The following is a 13,140-nucleotide window of genomic DNA, read 5'->3' as shown; positions in this document are numbered from 1 at the left end:
GGCAGACTGCAGATCAGCTGAGATTGATCAGTGTTTCCCAACTGGGGGGGCATATGGCCCCCTGGGCCCCCCAGGATATTCCATGGGGGCCACAGGTGAAAATCACATAAACAGGGGGCCAGAGGACAAGACTAGGCAGCCACAGATAGACAGGCGTGAGAAGTGAGGCAGGAAGAAATTATTAAAAAAAAAAAAATCCCGATTGACTGGCTATCTGTTTGGCCAATCACAAGTGGGTAAGGGGGCGGCCCACCAGGGCCTAATGGTCCTTTTTGCCACATGCATTTTCTTGGAGCAGTCCTGGATTGTTTCCAGTGGGAGAGGACAAGGGCTGAGGCTTCCATTTTGACCAGTAGAGCCTACAATCCGAACTCCCCAGGCCAGGTAAGTGCGGTGGTGGGGTGGCAATAAATAACTACGGTGGTACCTCTAGATACGCACATCTCTGGCTGCGTATCTTTCAGGATGCAGACACAGCAAACCTGGAAGTATTTTTTTATATATTCAGAGAATAATAATAATAATATTTTTTTATTTATACCCCACTCTTCCTGGTTCAGAAAACTGGGCTCAGGACGGCTAACAACAAATTTAAAACACTTAATTGATGCTAAAAAAACAAAAAAACAAAAAAAAAACAGCATAAAATACAGTATAAAAACGTGAATAACAATAAAATAAAAAATCAATTTAGGGGGGAAATCCATCCAATAAACATTAGATGATCACCAGGGCTAGCTGGCTAAATTAGTCCTATTTGGGCCAGCAAGGAGACCAGGGGAGAATTAGCTGTGGGATCCCAGAGTGGGTAATCTTCATAAAAAGGGGAGGGAGAGGGAAGGAAGGGGAATAAAAGATCAGGCTAGGTTCAAATTGAAAGCCAGGCGGAATAGTTCTGTCTTACAGGCCCTGCGGAAGGAAGTTAAATCCTGCATGGCCCTGGTCTCATGGGACAGAGCATTCCACCAGGTCGGAGCCATCACTGAGAAGGCCCTGGCCCTGGTGGAGGATAATCTAACTTCCTTAGGGCCCGGGACCTCTAAACTATGATTATTCATGGACCTTAAGGTCCTCTGTGGGGCATGCCAGAATGATGCAGATACTTCTGTTCTGATTTATCATGGCTGCTGTTTCGGCCAACCAAACTTCTGCATATTCCTTTAGTAGTTTCATTAGGGATTGCTTCCTTGCAATTCATCGGCAGGAATGCTATATCATCTGAGAGGAGGTTTATAATATGAGATTGGCTGTAATTCCTTTAATTATAAAGTAGACTTAGATGGCATTATCTAGAAGCTTTATTGAGATGGTTAGTAGAGTTGCCAAAGTTTACTGCCTCCAAGTCCAGCACCTTAACAGGAGCTCAGTCTGTAGATCATACCTAGAAGATACCTGTGCTGTGAATAAATGTCACCTGCTGGTTTTTTTTCAGATCAAGCTGCTCTTAAATATATTGTTATCTAAGGAAGTGATGCTTCTGATCAGTATCCTGCAATTCCTCTGGAAAGGTGTAAGAAGAAGTTTCAAGGTGAGTCCGATACTATCTATGTGAGTCAATTCAAGATGAGTAATTCAGGAAGTATTTTGAGGACAGGAAACAAAGAAGCAGAAGGGCAAGAATTTGGAAGGAATAACTACCACATGTACATAAGCAGAGTAGCTGAAAGCAATACTATCAGAGACTACAATCTTCAGCATAGTTACCCGGAAGAAAATTATACTGAAATGAGCATAATTTGTTTCTGGGTAATCCTGGTTTGGGACGCGGGTGGCGCTGTGGGTAAAAGCCTCAGCGCCTAGGACTTGCCGATCAAAAGGTCAGTGGTTCGAATCCCCGCGGTGGGGTGCGCTCCCGCTGTTCGGTCCCAGTGCCTGCCAACCTAGCAGTTCGAAAGCACTCCCGGGTGCAAGTAGATAAATAGGGACCGCTTACTAGCGGGAAGGTAAACGGCGTTTCCGTATGTGGCTCTGGCTCGCCAGAGCAGCGATGTCACGCTGGCCACGTGACCCGGAAGTGTCTTCGGACAGCGCTGGCCCTTGGCCTCTTTGAGTGAGATGGGCGCACAACCCTAGAGTCTGTCAAGACTGGCCCGTACGGGCAGGGGTACCTTTACCTTTACTTTAATCCTGGTTTAGGATTAGTGCTAGAATCTGCATCCCAAAGAAACATTGGTTTGAATGGGTTCAGTATTTGCTAATTTTCAGGAAAAGTCCATCTGTTTTCTGAGGGTGCATCCACACTAGTGTGTTCATGTGTATCTGGGTCACTGTTTCTGTGGGATGTGATACATAAGTAGCAGTCAAGTACAACATTCCTTGTTTTCCTAGAGTGGACATGCGAGGGAATGTTTGGTCCAGCCCGTCGAAAACTTCCTGTTTCCTCCTGGCTGGGACATACTTCCTTTGCATGTGACTAGAGGGGGGCGTGACCTTACCTGTCCAGGTAAGAAAAAGACAGGGCATACAGCACTCTCTCCCATCTTTCTTTCGTCATGTGAACTGCAGTGACTGGTAGCTTGCAGTCCCTGGGATTATTTCCCCATATGGGGTAGATCCACATGCGTATATTACTTATAACTAAGTCTGCATTAAGGGAGCCAATAGAAGTCTTTTATTGACTTTAAATAAGATTGCCGTGTGTTTATTCTTTTAAGAGGGATATAAGGCATCTTAAAAGGTAAAGGTAAAGGGACCCCTGACCATTAGGTCCAGTCGTGACCGACTCTGGGGTTGCACACTCATCTCGCTTTACTGGCCAAGGGAGCCGGCGTACAGCTTCCGGGTCATGTGACCAGCATGACTAAGCCACGTCTGGCGAACCAGAGCAGCACACGGAAACGCCGTTTACCTTCCCGCCAGAGTGGTACCTATTTATCTACTTGCACTTTGGCGTGCTTTCAAACTGCTAGGTTGGCAGGAGCAGGGACCGAGCAACGGGAGCTCACCGTCGTGGGGATTCGAACTGCCAACCTTCTGATCGGCAAGTCCTAGGCTCTGTGGTTTAACCTACAGCGCCACCCGCGTCCCTATAAGGGATCTTACCAGGAACTTAATAGTGAGAGGCTTACACAAGCCTGCAACCAGCTACCCACTGTGCATTTAAAAGTGGAATGTAAAACTCTGCTAAGTAAAAGAACTTGATAGCGCAAGTTAGGAAGGATATTAATAAACAATATGTCCTCTCCTGCCTCCCTGAACATTCCCCCAGTTTCTATGTGTGCATTTGTTCATCTTCAACAACGCAGAAGTGCTTTCAGTTCTATGCCTCCAAAATCTCAGTGTTTCCTATCCACTTTGGTGGATGGTATGTGATGGGACATATTCATGCTGCTGGTTGTTCTCCACTCACTTAATCTTTCCCTACCCACCATAAGTTCCTAAAACCTGAGGTCCATTATAGACATGCACATTGGCATTTGTTTACCTGTGTCTGAACACCTGTGATTTAATTTTTTTTAAAAATACAAGTTATTTTATATACCATGTTTGCACAAGAAGGATTTGTAGTCACTCCCATGAAAGACAGGTATAGTGGTTATACATACGCTTCAGGTTACATACGCTTCAGGTTACAGACTCCGCTAACCCATAAATAGTACCTCGGGTTAAGAACTTTGCTTCAGGATGAGAACAGAAATCGTGCTCCGGTGGTGTGGCAGCAGCAGGAGGCCCCATTAGCTAAAGTGGTGCTTCAGGTTAAGAACAGTTTCAGGTTAAGAACGGACCTCCGGAACGAATTAAGTACTTAACCCAAAGTACCACTATATTTCTTTTCCTTCCTTTCTGGCCTCCTATACCTGCAAGGATGAATTTTATTTTTAATGCAGCTGTTTTGTGCTAGAGGCCTTTGGTACAGAATAGCTATTTTAAAAATTCAAAAAATTTAAAATACTGCAAGTGTGCCTTCAGCAACAGCTACTTGTAAAGGGAAGGCTGCATCATTTCCTTTGTGTGAAATGGAAGTGGGGGGGGGGTAATGCCAATGGATGGCACCCAACAAAATGTTACAGCACAAGTTAAAAAGACACCCACATAATTCACTTCAGTATGTCGACAGTCAAGCATGGATCAGGAATATCCAAATTTAGCAGGGGGAAAGTATGGACTGCCATTCTGAGGAAGATGTTGTGTGGATGCCACAAAAATATAAAAGGCAGAAGAGGTTTCAAATCCACATTAAACCTCAATGTGGGTGAGCCCTGAGGATTGTCTCTTAGCTCATAACATTGCCACATGAACATTGATTCTGCAGACCAGTTGAATTATCATATTTGTGGGCGAGTTTACTCTTTCCTGCAACATTGCATAGCACCAACCAACTTTTGCAAGAAGCAAATTTAAATCAGGAGATATTATGGATCCAATAGAGAAGATACCAAACAAACGGCTGCACCATGAGGTGGTTTGATCATATAGTTCATTGCAATGAGCAAGAGTTTATTGGCACATGCAGCTGTCTGAGATTGAATAATGCCTGCCCATGTATCTACAAAGCAGCTGGCTTTTTATTGTTCATGTAATTTCACAGCAATCAATGAGAATGTTATGAAGAATAAGGAATCAACATTAAAGAACTCCTGTGCAGGTGCTTTGAGCATCTGATCTGCTGAACTGTGTATGCTCGGTATAAGAGCATAAGAAAAGCTGGATGGATAATAATAATAATAATAATAATAATAATAATAATAATAATATTCATTTATACCCTGTCCTCCCCACCCAAGACCAGGTTCACGGCAGCTAACACCAGATATAAAACAATTGATTAAAATACAACTTAAAAACAAGATTAAAATACAACATTAAAATGCAGCCTCATTTCAGTAGAAAATCAAATCAAAAACTTTTTGGGGATGAAAACGTCAAATCTTCACCAAGGCCAACTATCCAGACTGGTCCTACGTGAGCCAGGAAAAAAGCCAGAGAAGTCCCCAAATAGGAGTTCTATCACAGAAGGTGAAAGGAAAAAGGAAACGGGGAGGGAGAGGGGATCAAGTTGATTCCAAGCCAGAGGCCAGGCGGAACAACTCTGTCTTACAGGCCCTGCGGAAAGAAATCAGATCCTGCAGGGCCCTGGTCTCATGAGGCAGAGCGTTCCACCAGGCCGGAGCCAGAGTTGAAAAGGCCCTGGCTCTGGTTGAAGCCAATCTAACTTCCTTAGGGCCTGGGACCACTAGGGTGTTGCTATTTATGGACCTTGAGGCTCTCCATGGGGCATACCAGGAGAGGCGGTCCCGTAGGTACAAGGGTCCTAGGCCGTGAAGGGCTTTAAAGGTCAAAAGCAGCACCTTGAATCTGACCCTGTACTCTACCGGTAGCCAGTGCAGTTTGAAAAGCACTGGGTGAATATGCTCCCATGGCAGAGACCCCGTGAGGGATTCTGCACCCGCTGGAGTTTCTGGGACAGCTTCAAGGGCAGCCCCGCGTAGAGTGAATTACAGTAGTCAAGCCTGGAGATGACCGTTGCATGGATCACTGTGGCCAGGTCGGGGTGGGAAAGGTAAGGGACCAACTGCTTGATGCGGCAAAGGTGGAAAAATGTCACCTTGGCTGTTGCTGTAACTTGCGCCTCCATGGAAAGGGAGGCGTCAAGGATTACACCCAAACTCTTAACGGAAGGCAATGGCACTAATTGGGCCCCCGCAAGAGAAGGGAGTTGGTCCCTCATCCCCATGCCATTCCGACCCAGCCATAGGACCTCTGTCTTCGAAGGATTTAGTTTCAATCGGCTCCCACGAAACCATCCAGCCACAGCTTCCAAACATCTGGTCAGTGTGTTCGGAGCCGAGTCGGTGTGGCCATCCATCAGCAGATAGAGCTGAGTGTCATCAGCATATTGGTGACAGCCCAGCCCAAAGCTCTGGATAATCTGGGCAAGGGGGTACATAAAGATGTTAAAAAGCATCGGGGAGAGAATTGCGCCCTGCGGCACTCCACACACCAAGGAGTGGCGCAACGACATTTCCCTCCCTAGTGCCACCCTCTGTCCCCGACTAGAGATAAAAGAGCATAGCCAATTACGGGCTATGCCCTGTATCCCCACGTCTGTGAGGCAGTGGTCCAGAAGATTATGATCGACCATGTCAAAGGCTGCTGACAAATCTAAAAGGATCAGCAGTCCTGACCCGCCTTGATCCAGTTGTCTACGGAGATCATCTGTTAGGGCAACCAGAGCCGTCTCGGTCCCAAAGTCAGGATGTAAACTGGACTGAAATGGATCTAAAGCCAAGTAGAGGCGGTCCCGTAGGTATGAGGGTCCTAGGCCAGTGGCCGACCTAGACCAGCAACCTGCTCTCACAGTGGCCAACTAGATACTCTTCCCTCCTGGAGTTTCTAGCAAGTGGTATAAGTTAAAGGTAAAGGGACCCCTGACCATTAGGTCCAGTCGTGACCGACTCTGGGGTTGCAGCGCTCATCTCGCTTTATTGGCCAAAGGAGCTGGCATACAGCTTCCAGGTCATGTGGCCAGCATGACTAAGCCGCTTCTGGCGAACCAGAGCAGCGCACGGAAACGCCATTTACCTTCCTGCCGGAGCGGTACCTATTTATCTACTTGCACTTTGACGTGCTTTTACCATATTGCTAACCTGCCAGTCGCCTTTTGACAAAGGATGGTATATAAATTTCTTCAATAAATATAATGAAGGATAATTATACACATGGGTGTTACAGAGAAAATGTCGACGTTGGAGTCAACAAAATGAAATACAAAAAGGGCAATCTGTGACTTAGTACTTAAGCGCATGCAGAATAAGAATTGCACCAATTGCTGAAAAAACAATCAGCATTGCTGAATAAATCCACAAATGTATTGGCACACAAAATCATTTACTTATTTATTACTACATTTATATCCCACTTGTCGTCCAAGGAGCTCAAAGTAGTGCACATGGTTCTCCTGCTCACCATTTTATCCTCTCAACAACCCTGAGAGGTATATTTGGCTGAGAAACTATGTTTGGCTCAAGATCACCCAGTGAGCTTCATTGCTGAGTGGAGACTTGAACCCAGTTCTCCTAGTGCAATGCTCTAGCTAAGGTACGATAATACGATACAATACGATAATCTTTCTTGTCATTGTCCCATACAGAACAACGAAATTGGAAAAAAATCTACATCAGACATTCAAAAACCAACAAGCCTGCTATCCCAGCTATCCCAACCTGTTTAGCCCCCTAAAAACTCTGATATCCCATTTTTAAATACAATATACTCCCATAGAGACTCCTTACACTGCGTTTAAAACCAAAATCGCATTTGGATAGAACTATTTCTCAGGCGGCTAGTCCTAGTCTTTATAACCCTGTACCTTCTTCCAGAAGGTAGAAGCTGAAAGAGATCATTTCCGGGGTGCGCACTATCCTGCGCTATCTCTGCAGCTTTCTAATGGCACCTGGAAGCATAGATTTGATCCAAGGTGGGAAGAGTGCACCCAATTATTCTCTCCGCAGTCTTTACAACCCTGGACAACATTGTTTTTTACTTGACCATGCAGCTCCCAAACCACACACACAGACCATAAGTTAATACACTCTCCACAGTACAATGGTGAAATGCCATCAACAGGTCCTTTGAGAGATTGTTTTTCCGGAGGATTCTCAGAAAATATAACCTCTGCTGTGCTCTCTTCATCAGGTCTTTGCTGTTTTCTCTTCAGGTTAGGTCATCTCTCAGCTCCATTCCCAGAAATCGAAACACCGAGACCTGTTCCACGCACTTCCCCTCAATAATGAGTGGCTGTACTAAACTGTCTTTCTCTTCAGAACCAAATGCATAAAATTTAACTTCTTGATAAACTGTAATTCAGTAGTTTCCACATTGGAGTTTATTTCTGAAGTTCCTTTGCTCAAGGATGGCTGTCTTTTGGTCAATCACAGAGTGTTCTGGGTCACTGCAGGAGTTAATTGCTTTAATGCTCTCTGAAAATTTATTTGTTTAAGCTTTCACTGAGGTGTGACTCAGCCAGTTATAAAATATTATTTGTATGACTGAGAAAGTTGGTGGGATTTTTTAGTTTGTAAGAACAGGTTTTTGGCTTTTAGAGCTTGTAGGAATTGTTTTAATTGTTTTTAGAATTTGTTCCATCTTATTTGCAATCCCACTCTACACCGTTTTGATGGCCTCGGGCTGTGAATGGGTTTATAAATTATTGAAATAAATATCTCATTAGTAAAAGAAATCATCATTCCACAGGGTTGATAAAATCGATACACACACCAAGTGTTTGTCAGTCATCCCAAAGCCTTTCAATAATAATAATAATAATAATAATAATAATAATAATAATAATTTATTATTTGTACCCTGCCCATCTGGCTGGGTTTCTCCAGCCACTCTGGGCGGGTTCCACAGAAACAAAAAATACACTAAAATATCACACATTAAAAACTTCCCTGAACTTCCTATTCACTGGAAGGTGGAATATTTGTGAAACCCTTTCATTCCTTAGCATCTGGGTAAATACCCAAAGAAGGCAAAAATAAGATACTTCCCTCAGACACAGCAAGGTTTTCCTGCACAGAACCACTGGAAATGGGATTGCACTCAAATGTTGGGATTCCAAACAAAGTAAGGCTATGTTTATCAAAACAGAATCCTTTTCTGTAACCCACCAGGATTTAAGATTTCAGAGGTGCAAGAATAAGCACCCAAGTGATAGATCCAAAAACCTGGGCAGAGTGTCTACCAGCAATACTGAGCACAGGGAAGGAGAATCATGGAGGACTCAAAGGGAAACTTGTTGAGTTCAGGGGTTCCAAGGCAGCTCTAGTCTTTGATTACAATGACTCAGGGTGATCCTGGAATCTGCACAAGACCACCAGGTACACAAAAGAGAAACCACTGTCTTGTTCCTGTTGAAGATGGGAGTTTGAAGATGCACTCAAAATCTTGGAACTCTCCATAGCTAGCCAATGGGAGATTGTGTTTCTTTGATTAGATTAGGAACTGGAGAATGGGTAAATAATCCCTATTAATGACATTAAGAGGTCACTCCCAAGAGAATGGTGGGTGGGGACATTTCCTTGTCCATTTCAATAGAGCGTTTCCACAAGGGCACTTTATCCCAGTTTGCAAGATTCTTTCCAGACTTGTTGACCTTTTGAGACAAAAAGACAACCTTTTCAGCAAGGTACTCATGAGCACACAAAACGGTGGTGGAATGGTGTTGCCCAGCAACAAGTTATAACATTAATACATTTGTTGATTTGTGCATTGTGTGTGTGTATGTGTGTGTGTGTTTAAAGCATTGAATATTATAGATGTCAGATGATAAGCCAAATAGCAGCTTGCTCAGGACCATGAATTGCAAACAGGCAAAGCAGAGTGGTACTGCTCCAGTTTTCCTTTGGGGCTGGTCCTACAGTCTTAACACTGTATAAGCACTTCAAGCCATTGCAGACTGATGGCAGTGGAGGAAGAAACTTGAACCATGATTTTTGACAGCAGCAGTTGCTTCCAAAGCCTTTGAGAAAGAGCAGTCTCTCTGTTGGAATTTCAGCAGCAGTGGGTTGTCTCCAACTAAGTCCTCTAACTTAGTTATGCCTATTAATTTCAGTGGGTCTGCCCAGAGTATGACAAATAATGGGCACAACCAAGTACTATAAAAGTCCACAAGGACCCACCTTTTTCTTCAGTGCTAGTTCTCTAGCCTGGGCAAAGGGACTAATATATAAAAGGATGTCATATAGAGGAGGGAGAAAGGTTGTTTTCTGCTGCTCCAGAGAAGCGGACACGGAGCAATGGATCCAAACTACAAGAAAGAAGATTCCACCTAAACATTAGGAAGAACTTCCTGACAGTAAGAGCTGTTCGACAGTGGAATTTGCTGCCAAGGAGTGTGGTGGAGTCTCCTTCTTTGGAGGTCTTTAAGCAGAGGCTTGACAACCATATGTCAGGAGTGCTCTGATGGTGTTTCCTGCTTGGCAGGGGGTTGGACTCGATGGCCCTTGTGGTCTCTTCCAACTCTATGATTCTATGACTGTGGAATTTAGGGCTCAGCCCTGGATGTAGACATAACTACATTTATATCCTATCTTTCTGGGATAGGATAGAAGACTCACACAGTTGTGTGTGCATTCAATAGCAAGTAGGATTTCACATTCAACACACATGACGTAGACAAGAGCAAAGGGATGACTACAGCTTATGGGTGGGAGAAACCCCTCTGGAGCAATATCTCACCCACTTTTTCTCTGCCTATGACTACAATGAGAAAACATGTGTCTGTTTTCCCTTCTGCACAAGTAATTAAAGGCACACATGACTCTGCCTTGTTATATAACCCAACAGTTCCAAATGCTCACACACCAAGCTAACAATGTAACCTCATGATATTTTCAGCAAGGACCAATGTTCATCATTATATGCTTGCATGTCTAAGGATGACAGCATACTACTAAAAAATCCACTTTTTCCTCTTCTGAAATATCCTTCCTGATAAAGAACTGAATGACCCAGCTCTGCATGGGAACAGTGACCCAGTACTGACAACCATATTACCACGAGGTCGGGCTTCTGACCATATAGTTGTTTGATCAACTAGATTAATACATACACCGTCCAATCTTTTGTCTGCCACAAATGTGTGGTAAAAGTTGGGAGCTTTAGCAAGTGTTGGCACATTCCCAGATGACTTAATGGCCATTTGACTTAGTAACTTAGTCTGATTATGTTGAGTTGTGGAGGTATTTACCCAAGCTAGAGTCTTACAACCACGGTCGTCCTTTAAGGAACAGCTTATCTTTTGGTTTTTTTTCTTTCAATGGTTTTCAGATCTCAAGCAGCAATACAGCGGTACCTCAGGTTACAAACACCTCAGGTTACAAACACTTCAGGTTACAGACTCTGCTAACCTGGAAGTAGTACCTTGGGTTAAGAAATTTACCTCAGGATGAGAACAGAAATTGTGCAGCGGTGGCAGTGGGAGGCCCCATTAGCTAAAGTGGTACCTTAGGTTAAGAACAGATTCAGTTTAAGAACAGACTTCCAGAACAAATTAAGTTCATAACCAGAGGTACCACTGTACTACTTGTCCGCTCAGAAGTAAGCCCCATTGGACTTACTCCCAAGTAGGTATGCAAAGGTCAGTGGTTCGAATCTCCGCGACGGAGTGAGCTCCCATTGCTCAGTCCCAGCTCTTGCCAACCAACAGTTCAAAAGCACATCAAAGTCCAAGTCGATAAATAGGTAAGGTGGGAAGGTAAACGGCGTTGTCGTGCGCTGCTCTGGTTTTGCCAGAAGCAGCTTAGTCATGCTGGCCACATGACCCAGAAAAACTGTCTGCAGACAAACGTCGGCTCCCTCGGCCAGTAAAGCGAGATGAGCGCCCCAACCCCAGAGTCGTTCACGACTGGACTTAACTGTCAGGGGTCCTTTACCTTTTTTAACTTTTACTCAGAGTAGACTCATGGAGATTAATGGGCCCAATTAGTCATGTCCATTAATTTCAATGTCTGTTCTGAGAAGCATTAACATTGATACTCGGAAGTAAATCCTATTGAATTTAATAGGGCTTACCTCCAGGTAAACCACATTAAGATTTAATCCTTAGTTCTGAGTAAACATGCACAGGTTCTGCTGTCTATTTTTTGTTCCAAACCTTATTTTGAAAGATACAGTAGTTATCATGAGGTAGTTTTAAATATTCATGGGGAATCTGGTTCAAGTTTACTTATTTTTAATGGGAAACTGTTGCCATAGCTATAACATTACGGTTCTGAATAGAATATGAGAATGTGTGCATTATATATATTTACAGTTGCAATCTAAATTATTGAACTCCCATTGCAAATTGGGTTTATTATCAAATTTTGCAGACTTTCAGCTGTTTGCAATGAGAAAATCAAGCAAAAGCAATTGAAATAGCTAAACACAATGGATGCTTCAAATTCAGCTGAAACTGGAACAGCAACACAAATACAACAGGTGTTTCCTCAAGCACACCTGATGCAACTAATCAAGGGCTTCTTAGATGTGCTTCAGCTGCAACACATGAAATATCTGAGCTGGATTCAGGTGTCAGAAGCAGGGAAAATCTGGACACATGGAGTGTAGATTTTGCCAAATTCCCTTAAAAATAGGCTCAATTTTTTTTGAGATTTTGCAAAAGAAGTTCAACAACTTTGGAAGACTAAAACTAAAAAAAAAGCTCAACAACTTTTGTGTCCGGAGGTTTGTGGAGTGTCAAATTTGACTGAATGTCAGAAATATGGCCAAGTCAAGAGCAGTGTTAGAAACAGAGCTATGAAAGCTGGGAGCTAAACGGCACCTTAAACCTAGGTTATGGGCGCCACAACAGAATGCCTAAGTGCGCTTGTTTATAACAAGAATACAATGCTGAAAATGAATGTACCTCAGCTAAAATCTTACAATTTTTTACATGGTCTAGTCATCATCTGAAGACTGCAAAAAACAAAGCCATGCTTCCCCCACCCGCCCCGCTAATATTCTTAAAAGGGTCTCTTCTCCAGTCTTCAAAGGAGCTGGGATTGGGGAGGCAGAAAAAGGCCCTCCTTTCCTTCCTCTCTGCAGTCTACTCTGAACTCTTAGGTGCAGTACTGCTCTCGGAGCTCAGAAACGGCTTGTGCTGATGAAATTGCCTGTCGCAAAATGCGCCTAGAACAATGGGAGTTTCGAACACTGGTCAAGACAGTGGTCCAAGAGGTAAGAGAAGAGATAATCACCCTTCATAAGCAAGGAGCAGGATACAAGAAGATAGCGAAGGCACTGAATGTTCCTAGAGACACTGCTGGAAGCATAGTTCGCAAGTTCAGAGGAACAGTGGTTACACTACCTGGACGGGGCAGAAAAAGGAAGCGATCTGTGGAAGCAACCAGATTTCTGAGAAGGTGGGCGGGGAAAAGCCCTTGAGTGACTTCAAATGAGCTGCAGCAAGACCTGGAGGCAGCAGGCACTGAGGTTTCAGTGAACACAGAAAGCCACAAACTAAACACGTACACCTTCCATGCCAGAACTCCAAGACGTACACGACTACTAACCCCAAAACACATAAAAATAAGTTCTAATATGAGCAAAATCATATAAATAAGCCACAGAAGTTCTGGGATTCTGTTCTGTGGAGCAATGAAACAAAATTGGAATTTTTCAGCCCCATGGATCAGTCTTATATCTGGAGGAAGA

Source organism: Podarcis tiliguerta (assembly GCF_965153285.1).
Source record: "Podarcis tiliguerta genome assembly, chromosome: 10".
Classification (NCBI taxonomy): domain Eukaryota; kingdom Metazoa; phylum Chordata; class Lepidosauria; order Squamata; family Lacertidae; genus Podarcis; species Podarcis tiliguerta.
The sequence above is the reverse complement of the archived record's forward strand: the minus strand, read 5'-3'. Positions refer to the sequence as shown.